At 44.5% G+C, this 13269-nt stretch overlaps 1 pseudogene; it reads right to left on the bottom strand.

The window, feature by feature from the left end:
• Nucleotides 1–13269, bottom strand: part of LOC127044684 (cadherin-9-like) — a 70027-nt pseudogene that overhangs the window by 18503 nt on the left and 38255 nt on the right.

The raw sequence follows: 13269 nt of genomic DNA on the forward strand, positions 1-13269 counted from the left end.
GGTGAGGACACCTGCCAGGGGGCACAGAAGGTCCTGCTCACCTGGGCTGCCTTGGTATAGCTGGCCATGGCAGACTGGCAGCGCGCTGGGGGAGTGGGTTCACTGTGTGACCTGATCCCGACTCCCAGCGGCAGGAAGCGAGGGCAGTGGAGGCGGGAAAGGCCGGTGACAGTAGCAGCGCTGGCTGCTGAGCGTCCCCGGGAGGAGGCGCCTGGCCACGGCAATGGATGACCTGCTGTTCGTGAGCTAGGAGGAGCGGAGAGCCCCATGGCCCGGCAGCGCTGAGCATGTAGCAGGTGCAGGCGAGCGGGAATTGGTGGTGGCCAGAGAGCCCTGGGGCGAGGAGCTCGCATGCTGCGGGGTCATGCGCTGCCTGGAGCGGTTCCTCCAGACACAGCCAGAGGGGACTCTCTTGCCAGGGGGTGCTAGTTGCACTCATGCGGTGCGGTGCACTGCAGGCCCCAAGTGGGTGAGCTGGCTGGGGGCCGCAGGAGTGGGGGGGACTCTGCCCTGACCCCCCCCACGCACACCCAGCCCTCTGCCCTGAGCCCCACAGCCCCGCACACACCCCAGGCCCCTGCCCTGAGCCCAGTACCCCCCTCATATGCACCCAGCCCTCTCCTTGACTCCTTCACCCCCCCACAACCCCAGCCCTGACTCTGGCACCCCCACACATACCCAGCCCCCCCGCCCTGACACCTCCAACCCCCTCTCATGCCCCCAGCCCTCTGCCCTGACTCTTGCACCCCCCCACATACCCAGTCCCCCCACCTCCCATGCACCCCCCACATTCTGACTCTTGTACGCCCCACATCCCCACCCTAAGCACCAAATGGGAGCTCCTGCACTCTCCCCCCATTCCCACCTGCACCCTTCGCACCAAATGGGAGCTGCCCAGGTAAGTGCCCCACATGCAAATCTCCTGCCCCAAACCTGAGCCCCCTCCCTCATTCTAGCTCCTGGTCTGACCCTTCACCCCCAGTCCTGTGCTCAGTCCACTCCCACCCTCAGCTCAGTGCAGAGAGGGGAAGAGAATGGGCCAGAACCAGGGAGAAGGTAGGTACCCACTGTATGTGGGCAGGGCTGGAACCCCAGACTGGTAGCTGGCTGAGGAGCCAGCAGATGGAACCCCTGAGCAGCAGTGGGCTGAGCGGCTTAGCCCCCTGCCGGTCTGGGGTCCCATCCACTGGCCCCACACAGCCTGCTGCCGGTCTGGTGTTCTGGCTGCCAGAGCCTTGCCAGCCGGGATCCTGGCTGCAGGCCTCGCTCAGCCCACTGCCAGCCTAGGTGAATAGAACCCCAGGCCGGCAGTGGGCTGAGCGGGCCGGCGGCATAAGATCAACATTTTAATTTAATTTTAAATGAAGCTTCTTAAGCATTTAGAGAACCTTGTTTATTTTACAATACAACACTAGTTTAGTTATATAATATATAGACTTATAGAGAGAGACCTTCTAAAAAACATTAAAATGTATTACCGGCACGCGAAACCTTAAATTAAAGTGAATAAATGAAAACTCAGCACACCACTTCTGAAAGGTTGCCGAGCTCTGGTATAGACTGTGCTCAAGTCACCCCTTAACCTTCTGTCTGTTAAGCTAAATACATTGAGCTCCTTGAGTCTTTCACTATAAGTTACGTTTCCCAATCTTATAGTCGTTTGCAGGGCTCTTCTCTAAACCCTCTCCATTGTATCAACATGGACCCCAGAACTGGACACAGTATTCCAGTAGTGGTGTCACCTGTGCCAAAAACAGATATAAAATAACCTCCCTATTCCTACTACTTCAAGAAAATAAAACTTACATTTTATGATGCTGCAGGTTCACTTCCTTAATAATATGGGGCCATATCACACCATCAGTTTTCAAGCAGAAATCAAGGGGGTCTTCTGCTTAAAACCAGATAGATAGTCCATGTTCATTCTGAGTTCTGGACAAATATTAAACAGTACTTGAACAATTTAATTAACATTTTTATAAAACTGGGTATAAATACTTGAGTGAGAAGGATCTTGATCTCTATGTGTATTTCTGTAATTATGACAAGTAAGACAGAAAGGGTTGCTGACCTGTCTCCGGGTCCACTGAGAAATATGGTTGTCCCTGGAGGATGCTATACACTACTTTGGCACTGTTTCCATAGTTGGCACATCAGCATCTGTAGCTGTCACTTGGATAACAGAAGTTCCTGAATAGGAACAAAACAAAGAATCTATCATTTGAAAAGAGATAATTTAGATCATAAGACTGATGTACACATTTTTTTCTATTTATAAAATATATTTAATGACCAGATGCATAGAACAGTCAAAACCTGCACAGAATACATCAGACTAATCCAGTGTTAACTGTTGCCAGCAAAATAATTTCTTCACCATGCAAAATTAAAATAAAATTCAAAACAACACATTTTACTCAGAATTAAAACAAAACAAGTCTCCCTTAAGCCCATCCTTCAGAAAAAGCCTGGGTAAACAGATTGGCCTTGATGAATTATCTGAAAGACCAACACATCATGAGTTTATTGATCAAGGGGGCAGCAAATCCACAATCTGAGGATTGTCCTCTGAAAACCCTATGCTCTCAACTCTCAAATGGAAAATCTCAGCTGATCTCAAGTGCTGGCTACAATGATGAGGTGGTCTCTGAGATACAGAGGACCCATGCCATAAATAGCTTTGTACAACCAATACATTGAACTGGACACAGATTAAGATTTAAAAGCCTGTGAAACCCAGGTATACAGTGCCTTCTGTGCAAAGCACTGCTAAGTACTATAAAAGGGACATAATGTTTGGCACTAGCTGTTGTTTTTGAGCAGATCAGTAATCCTTTTCGGTGTTCGGGGTAGGGAGTGTCGGGGTGGGAAGGGTGGTGGTGGTGACAAATGCCTGGATAAATGCAGTGAGTCCAAAATCATTAAGTAAATCATTAACTCTTTGCCAACTGCAGATGGAGAAAAACACCGTTTTGGCCACATCATCTTTCTGGATATCCTGTATGGTCTCCAGATCCTCAATAAGAAAAGGTGTGGGCACACTCCATCCATAAAAGGGGAGATATCACCTCTCTCATTTCCTTTACTTGTTTTTCCCCATCTTCTGTCTCATCTAGATTGAGTTTTAGTCAGCTACCTTCCAGCAAAGCACTCATCTTGACTAGACACTGGGAAAACGTTTGTCCACATTATCTGGGATTGATGGAACAGAGGTGTTTTATAATTCCCTTCAGGGCTTCACATATGCATTAAGCAAAGGGAATGACAGAGCAGAACTCTATGGTACCCCCATATGGGAAGGCAAGCAGGACAGATACTACTACTGGGTCTTGTAAGGTGCAATCCTGTTTACCATTTGTGATTTGACAACATTACCTACTGGTTAGGGCATTGTGGGTGACATGGTAGAAGACAAGGGATATTTCTTCCTCTGCAACAAAACCAAGTAGTAAAATTATGAAAATGCTTTATGTCACAATCAGGGAAATTCTGAGGAGATTTTCTGCCCCACACTCTTTAGATTTCTTTTTACCTGCTTACCAGTTACAAGGTAAGATCCAGATGTCTGTTCAGGCTGTGTGGATAGAACACATTCCCAGCTATCAACTGATTTGCATCCCTGTATGCTTTCTACTATGGCATCTAGGAGTGAAATAAGAACTGCGAAAACAAAAAGCCTTTTCAGGAGGATGAATAACTCTCTGATGTACTTTGTGTTAAATTGTAGTCAGAAACTTTAAACATATATTTACCTTGTTCATCAGATTTGGGTATTGGGGAATCTTTGGTGAAAAGAAGTATAGCTTTGTCATAAACAGATAGCTAAGGGTTAATGTCTCTTCCACCTGAAGCACCTGACCAGAGGACCAATCAGGAAACCGGATTTTTTCAACTCTGGGTGGAGGGAGTTTGTGTCTGAGTCTTTTGTCTGTCTTCCTGCTTTCTCTGAGCTTTGGAGAAGTAGTTTCTACTTTCTAGTCTTCTGTTTCTAAGTGTAAGGACAAAGAGATCAGATAGTAAGTTCTATGGTTTCTTTTCTTTGGTATTTGCATGAATATAAGTGCTGGAGTGCTTTGATTTGTATTCTTTTTGAATAAGGCTGTTTATTCAATATTCTTTTAAGCAATTGACCCTGTATTGTATCATCTTAATACAGAGAGAACATTTGTATGTATTTTTCTTTCTTTTTATATAAAGCTTTCTTTTAAGACCTGTTGGAGTTTTTCTTTACTTCAGGGAAATTGAGTCTGTACTCACCAGGGAATTGGTGGGAGGAAGAAATCGGGGAGATCTGTGTGTTGGATTTGCTAGCCTGATTTTGCATTCCCTCTGGGGGAATAGGAAAGTACTTTTTATTTCCAGGACTGGAAACAGAGAGGGGGAGTCACTCTGTGTAGTTTCACAGAGCTTGTGTCTGTGTATCTCTCCAGGAGCACCTGGAGGGGGGAAGGGAAAAAGGATTATTTCCCTTTGTTGTGAGACTCAAGGGATTTGGGTCTTGGGGTCCCCAGGGAAGGTTTTTCAGGGGGACCAGAGTGCCCCAAAACACTCTAATTTTTTGGGTGGTGGCAGCAAGTACCAGGTCCAAGCTGGTAACTAAGCTTGGAGGTTTTCATGCTAACCCCCATATTTTGGACGCTAAGGTCCAAATCTGGGACTAAGGACTAAGGAGATCCAGAACATGCTACAGATGGGTATAATCCGCCCATCTACCAGTGCATGGGCATCTCCAGTGGTTCTGGTACCCAAACCAGATGGGGAAATACGCTTTTGCGTGGACTACCGTAAGCTAAATGCTGTAACTCGTCCGGACAACTATCCAATGCCACGTACCGATGAGCTATTGGAAAAGTTGGGACGTGCCCAGTTCATCTCTACAATAGACTTAACCAAGGGGTACTGGCAAGTACCGCTAGATGAACCTGCCAAGGAGAGGTCAGCATTCGTCACCCATGCGGGGGTGTATGAATTCAATGTCCTTCCTTTCGGCCTTCGAAATGCACCCGCCACCTTCCAGAGGCTGGTAGATGGTCTACTAGCTGGACTGGGAGAATTTGCAGTTGCCTACCTCGATGATGTGGCCATTTTTTCAGACTCCTGGCCTGAACACCTACTACACCTGGAAAAGGTCTTTGAGCGCATCAGGCAGGCAGGACTAACTGTTAAGGCCAAAAAGTGTCAAATAGGCCAAAACAGAGTGACTTACCTGGGGCACCAGGTGGGTCGAGGAACCATAAACCCCCTACAGGCCAAGGTGGATGCTATCCAAAAGTGGCCTGTCCCACGGTCCAAAAAGCAGGTCCAATCCTTCTTAGGCTTGGCCGGATACTACAGGCGATTTGTACCACACTACAGCCAAATCGCTGCCCCACTGACCGACCTGACCAAAAAGACCCAGCCAAATGCAGTTAAGTGGACTGATGAGTGTCAAAAGGCCTTTACCCAGCTTAAGGCGATGCTCACGTCTGACCCTGTGCTCAGGGCCCCGGACTTTGACAAGCCATTCCTAGTAACCACGGATGCATCTGAGCGTGGTATAGGAGCAGTGCTCATGCAGGAAGCAACAGATCACAACTTCCATCCTGTCGTGTTTCTCAGCAAGAAACTGTCTGAGAGGGAAAGTCACTGGTCAGTCAGTGAAAAGGAATGCTATGCCATTGTGTACGCCCTGGAAAAGCTACGCCCATATGTTTGGGGACGGCGGTTCCAACTACAAACTGACCATGCTGCACTACAGTGGCTTCATACTGCCAAGGGGAACAACAAGAAACTTCTTCGTTGGAGTTTAGCTCTCCAAGATTTTGATTTTGAAATTCAGCACATCACAGGAGCTTCTAACAAAGTAGCTGATGCACTCTCCCGTGAGTTTCCCAGAATTCAGTAGTTAAAAAGTGTTCTTAAAATGTAGAAGTCTGTTAGTTATATACTTAGGGGTATATGTAAAGGTGCATGTGTTGTATTAATCTGTTTATTTTAAAGTTCTAGAAGGAAATCGCCGCCAGTGAGCTTCCCCACTGTCTGCAATTTGGGGGGCGTGTCATAAACAGATAGCTAAGGGTTAATGTCTCTTCCACCTGAAGCACCTGACCAGAGGACCAATCAGGAAACCGGATTTTTTCAACTCTGGGTGGAGGGAGTTTGTGTCTGAGTCTTTTGTCTGTCTTCCTGCTTTCTCTGAGCTTTGGAGAAGTAGTTTCTACTTTCTAGTCTTCTGTTTCTAAGTGTAAGGACAAAGAGATCAGATAGTAAGTTCTATGGTTTCTTTTCTTTGGTATTTGCATGAATATAAGTGCTGGAGTGCTTTGATTTGTATTCTTTTTGAATAAGGCTGTTTATTCAATATTCTTTTAAGCAATTGACCCTGTATTGTATCATCTTAATACAGAGAGAACATTTGTATGTATTTTTCTTTCTTTTTATATAAAGCTTTCTTTTAAGACCTGTTGGAGTTTTTCTTTACTTCAGGGAAATTGAGTCTGTACTCACCAGGGAATTGGTGGGAGGAAGAAATCGGGGAGATCTGTGTGTTGGATTTGCTAGCCTGATTTTGCATTCCCTCTGGGGGAATAGGAAAGTACTTTTTGTTTCCAGGACTGGAAACAGAGAGGGGGAGTCACTCTGTGTAGTTTCACAGAGCTTGTGTCTGTGTATCTCTCCAGGAGCACCTGGAGGGGGGAAGGGAAAAAGGATTATTTCCCTTTGTTGTGAGACTCAAGGGATTTGGGTCTTGGGGTCCCCAGGGAAGGTTTTTCAGGGGGACCAGAGTGCCCCAAAACACTCTAATTTTTTGGGTGGTGGCAGCAAGTACCAGGTCCAAGCTGGTAACTAAGCTTGGAGGTTTTCATGCTAACCCCCATATTTTGGACGCTAAGGTCCAAATCTGGGACTAAGGTTATGATAAGCTTGAAGATGATTTCCTTAGGGAAGGTGATCCAGAGGTGAAGTCTGGCTTGTGTTGAGAAACCTTGACCTTATATCTCTTTTGAGTTTATTTTTGCTGTCTTGGTCATTGGGACAGTCACAACCAGACAGGGGGAAGTTGCAGAAGGAACTGTAACCTTATTCTTCTCAGAGCTTTGCAGACTCGGATCTGACACAGAATGGGGTTCTAGTTCAGTTTGTGGAATACTGGTGAAATATGCTTTCTTTGACTTGTACCATTGTGTAAACTGGCTGCTGCTCAATGTATCAGCTGTTGCTTCCTTGTGAACTAATTGTCTAATTAGGAAAAGTGAGTTACAGTATACCAGACTGGAGGGCTGAGTGGCCCTATAGCAGCCAGAAAGCAAACAAATAAAATAAAAATCCTAAAACAGAATAAAACCTTTCTTGTGAAAAATTTTGTATCTTTGACATTTTGACCCATTTTGGGACATTTCTTCCATTCAAAAGTGCACGTTATGTGGCAAAAAGGGATTCCCCTTTTTTGGGTCAGCTCTAATCAGGACCCACATGCAAAACATAAGTAACTAGTGCACAATACAACCCTGCCTCCTGTAACAAAAGCAACCCACTTTCCCCCACAAAACCTATAATTCATTCTAATAGCATAAATCTCCCACCACTACTATGGAGGCAGTATTGTGTATATATACATATATTTTGTAAATGTAAGGATGATATAATTCTCATCCTTTCTAGCATATGCTAGATGTTTTCACTTTTCTTATTTTCTCCCCAAAGCTTTCTTTTGTATGGTGAAATGAAATGCTATCCTCGATTGCATTACTAGGACTTGTACTAAAGGGCCATAAGGCAATCCTACCACATAGACGGATGTAATATGACTAAGCTGTTCTATATTTAATCTGTCTGAAATACTGTGTGGAGTAAATGCTCTTGCCATGAAATATAATGAATTTACAATGGTAGAATAATAAAGTCTAACTGAGAAAGAATGGCAAAAACTGAATAACACTCCTAACCCTTGCCTTCCTGCTGTTCAGTAATTTGCTACAATAACTTTAGTTTTCGTTTGGTGTTAATTATGCATCTGATGCTCTGCTGGAGAATTTGAAAAACATTATGGAGGAAACAAAGAGCTGAAAAAAGCAGAGTGATGTAGTTTGAATCGGTGTGCGTACATGTCCATGTGTGTTTATCCTTTTTGGAGACTGGCTCCTCATCCCTTGTCCTCCCAATAGGTACAGCCTAGGAAGCACTTCTAGTATAACCCATACCATACCAATGATGAGACAATCAGAGAAGGAAAATGGTCAAATTAAAGCATCACATTTGTGCCTTTTTTTCAGTAATTAAAGAGAGACAATATAAAATGATGAGTCTTCCATAAAAAAATTAACTATAACTATATGAGTATTTGTTTTTCATTTTTGTTCAATGTGCTGTAAATATTTACAAGCAGACGAGATGCAGCTCTAAGTTACACTAGCTGCCAATGGTCCCAATGGACTGAAGTAGAAACTCGCAATCAGCACAATGATGGGTTTCTTGTATATGTCATCTTTACTCTGGCTGCACCCTCTGGAGCCCATAGGGATACTCATGGTCTGTTGCCAAAATCTGCCATCGATGGGGCATGAAGTCAGGGGCGGCTCTGTGTATTTTGCCGCCCCAAGCATGGCAGTCAGGCAGCTTTCAGCGGCATGCCTGTGAGAGGTCCGCTGGTAACGCGGATTTGGCGGCATGCCTGTGGGAGGTCTGCCGGTCCTGCGCCTTTGGCGTACCTGCCGCCAAATTGCTGCTGAAACCGCGGGACCAGTGGACCTCCCACAGGCATGCTGCCAAAGGCAGCCTGACTGCCGCCGTCACAGTGACCGGCAGGCTGCCCCCCTGCGGCTTGCTGCCCCAGGCACATGATTGGTGCACTGGTGTCTGGAGCTGCCCCGCATGAAGTGCAGTGACTATATCCTTTGTATATTCTTGAGGGTGCAGATAGCCTCAAAAGGAGCCAAGAGGATGAGATTATGACTAGATAAAAATGTTTAGACAAAATATTTTTTGTCCAAATTATTTCAATAGAATAATAAAACAAAACAAAAACTAAATGCAAAACAAAACCTTTAAAGAAAAATAATCAAAATGTTCCATTTTGACATGTTCTAAAGAAAATATTTCTCTTTTTTAATTTGAAATGAAATTTTGTGTTGAAAATTTCCTTCTGTTTTATTTTTTTAATTAAATCTTTAAAAGATCAAAATAATAATGAAGCATTTTTGATCAAACACCGTGTTTCATTTGTCACAAAATTATTTTTTGTACTTTTCAGTTTGCTGAAAAGTTTCCCTTTGGGTCTGCCCAAAACAATTTCTTTCAATGTTTTTGAAAATGCCAGCAAAGCAAAAACACAGTTCTAATTATAACCCCTTCCTTCCCCATTCTAGCCCAAAGAATGGGCCTGATGCAGTGTGGGAGTAGGCTACTCCTTATGCGCTGGGGAACTTGAGAAGGAATTGTTCCTTCTTGACTATTCTTGATGAGATGCAGTTGTATGCAAGCCCTTAATGTGGGAAAGTGCCTAACTGCTACCATATGGCTCTTTATCAATAACAATTCTGATTCATAAAAGGGAGAGTATCCAAATCTAATTTCAACTATGTTTTTAGGAGAAATTATAGTTTTCAAGAAAATGCTCAAGCCAAGAGCAGCAGTCATAGCTGTGTAATATCTAGACAATCCCACAACACCACATTTTTTTGTGTCTCTGACAGAGCCCTCAGGATATCTCTTTTTTGCACAGTTGCTTCTCCTCATCTTCAAAGCTCCCCATTGTGTCCAGTTCAGGGGTGGCTCTCTGTTTTTTGCTGCCCCAAGCATGTCAGTCAGGGAGCCTTCGGTGGCATTTTTGCGGGAGGTCATGTGGATTCAGCGGCGGTTCTGCAGGTGATCTACTGGTCCCACGCCTACAGTGTACCTGCCGCCGAATTGCTGGTGGACCTCCCACAGAAATGCCACTGAAGGCTCCCTGACTGCCACCCTCACGATGACCGGCATGCTGCCCCCCGTGGCTTGCCGCCTCAGGCACGTGCTTGCTGCGCTGGTGCCTGGAGCCGCCCCTGGTCCAGTTTGTTTGATTAACAAAGACAAGATGGAAACTATTGGGTGACCCATAGTTCCTTCACTTACATCAACCAAAAGGGTCACTGTTGAGAGAAATAGGATGCAGAAAACCCTTTCCATCTCAGGACTTGGATGCTTAGTCCCTGAGAAAGAAAGTAACATAGTCCAGGCTGGGGCTGTGCCCTAGACGGGGACTGTGTTCTACTCCTGATTCTATCATAGAATCATAGAATCATAGAATATCAGGGTTGGAAGGGACCTCAGGAGGTATCTAGTCCAATCCCCTGCTCAAAGCAGGACCAATCCCCAACTGAATCGTCCCAGCCAGGGTTTTGTCAAGCCTGACCTTAAAAACCTCTAAGGAAGGAGATTCCACCACCTCCCTAAGTAACCCATTCCAGTACTTCACCACTCTCTGAGTGAAAAAGTTTTTCCTAATATCCAACCTAAACCTTCCCCACTGCAACTTGAGACCATTACTCCTTATTCTGTCATCAGGTACCACTGAGAACAGTCTAGAACCATCCTCTTTGGAACCCCCTTTCAGGTAGTTGAAAGCAGTTATCAAATCCCCCCTCATTCTTCTGCAGACTAAACAATCCCAGTTCCCTCATCCTCTCCTCATAAGTCATGTGCTCCAGCCCCCTAATCATTTTTGTTGCCCTCTGCTGGACTCTTTCCAATTTTTCCACATCTTTCTTGTAGTGTGGGGCCCAAAACTGGACACAGTACTCCAGATGAGGCCTTTCCAATGCTGAACAGAGGGGAATGATCACATCCCTCAATCTGCTGGCAATGCCCCTACTTATACAGCCCAAAATGCCATTAGCTTTCTTGGCAACAAGGGCACACTGTTGACTCATATCCAGCTTCTCGTCCACTGTAACCCCTAGGTCCTTTTCTGCAGAACTGCTTCCTAGCCATTCGGTCCCTAGTCTGTAACAGTGAGTGGGATTCTTCCGTCCTAAGTGCAGGACTCTGCACTTGTCCTTGTTGAACCTCATCAGTTTTCTTTTGGCCCAGTCCTCTAATTTGTCTAGGTCCCTCTGTATCCTGTCCCTACCCTCCAGCGTATCTACTCCTCCTCCCAGTTTAGTGTCATCTGCAAACTTGCTGAGAGTGCAATCCACACCATCCTCCAGATCATTAATGAAGATATTGAACATAACCAGCCCCAGGACCAACCCTTGGGGCACTCCACTTGAAACCAGTTGCCAACTAGACATGGAGCCGTTGATCACTACCCGTTGAGCCTGATGATCTAGCCAGCTTTCTAGCCACCTTATAGTTCAATCATCCAGCCCATACGTCTTTAACTTGCTGGCAAGAATACTGTGGGAGACCATATCAAAAGCTTTGCTAAAGTCAAGGAATAAAACATCCACTGCTTTCCCCTCATCCACAGACCCAGTTATCTCCTCATAGAAGGCAATTAGGTTAGTCAGGCATGACTTGCCCTTGGTGAATCCATGCTGACTGTTCCTGATCACTTTCCTCTCCTCTAAGACCTGTTGTATGATCTTGGGAAAGACAGTTTTCCTCTGTATGCCTGTTGCTCCTCTTATCCTTTGTCTTATTCCTCTGTTTAGACTGTGAAGACTGACAGATTGTCGACTCCTTCTATGTGTTTGAAAAGCAGCTAGTACAATAGGGCCTCAATCTTCATTGTAGCCTCTAGATTCTACTATCATAAGAATAAATAATGATCTCTGCAGTGCCTCATGCCTTTAGCAACCCACGATATGACACACTGTAATCAGAAATCAGCCCTGAATCTCTAACATGACAGTGCAAATATAGTGCACTATTATTAGGACACCAGACTGGCCTTACATTTGTTTGATGTGAGGACATTTTAGTCAGCTGAGAAAACTCATGTTTGTGTGTTGATAAAGCCTGGTTCTGTAAACATTAATATAACTCTGCAAATAGTGATTTTCTATGTGACTGCTGTAAATAAAGATGTTATTGGGAACTAAAATGTACATTAATTTAATGTGTGATTCATGAAAGCATTTTGCTGCTGTAGTAGTTAGATACTGTGGGCTTTGTCTGTGGAAAAGATAATAAAGAGCTGTAATTTGAAAGAGAAATCCAAAGTCTGAAGCAGAAGGTGATGCAGCAAATTCCATGGTTATCCTGGTCATCTGCATTGTGAAATTATACCAGTCACACTAAGGTTTGTTTTTTCAAAAGAACAAAATAGTTAGCTACTATTGAGCCTAGATGATTGGAATAGAATTTTAAGTAAGCAATCACTCTAAGAACTCACTCTACTATTAAATTTAGACATTTTATCATCAAAAGTCTTTACAAACTTTGGCTTCAGTCCTGCTGATGGTCCACATATATTATGTCCCACTAAGAGATGAGGGTACTCAGTGCAAAAGCAAATCAAGCCACCTATTGATTGTGGGACAGGCAATCCTGCCATAAAACTGCTGAATGGGCTTGAACACATTATTTCATCTCTGTTTCCCATCCCATCATTCATCTGTCTTGTTTATTTAGGCTATAAGCTCTTTGAGGCAAAGATCTCTCTCCCTTTGTGCTTCTACAGTGTCTAGCACAATAGGGGCCCAGTATTGGTTGTGGCCTCTAGGCACTACCATATTATAAATAAGGAAAATCTTGTTTAGGTACTAACATTTGAAAATGTGGGTCTAACAGACTTACCGAAGGGCACATAAAAAGCAACAGAGTCCTGTGGCACCTTATAGACTAACAGAAGTATTGGAGCATGAGCTTTCGTGGGTGAATACCCACAAAGGGCACATAGTGAATCAGTGTCAGAATCAAGAGCTGGATAACATTTTTCAAAAGTGCCTAAATGTAATTTTTAACAGTTACTTTTAAACTCAGGAGTCTAATGTTACGTGTGCGCTATGAGGCAGGAATGTGATGCCCAGCTCATGTACACATACTCGCACTAGCTGTCATTGAGTTAATGTAAGGGTATGTACGAGAGCTGGGAATCACATCGCAACTCATACTGTAGACATAGTCTAACAGTATGTCTAGACTAGAGCTGGCAGTGTAATTTCCAGCCTGGATAGACATATCAGAGCTAGCTCCAATCAAGCTAGCATGCTAAAAATTGCAGCATAGCCATGGTTGCATGGGCAGCAGGGACAGAATAGCTGCCCTGAATACATACTTAGGGTTTCAAATGGGCTGCACTGCTATTTTTAGTACATTTGCTTGGTTAAAGCTAGCACTGGTCTGTCTACCCAAGTTGGAAATTACACT

This window comes from Gopherus flavomarginatus, chromosome 2, assembly GCF_025201925.1.
Source record: "Gopherus flavomarginatus isolate rGopFla2 chromosome 2, rGopFla2.mat.asm, whole genome shotgun sequence".
NCBI lineage: Eukaryota > Metazoa > Chordata > Testudines > Testudinidae > Gopherus > Gopherus flavomarginatus.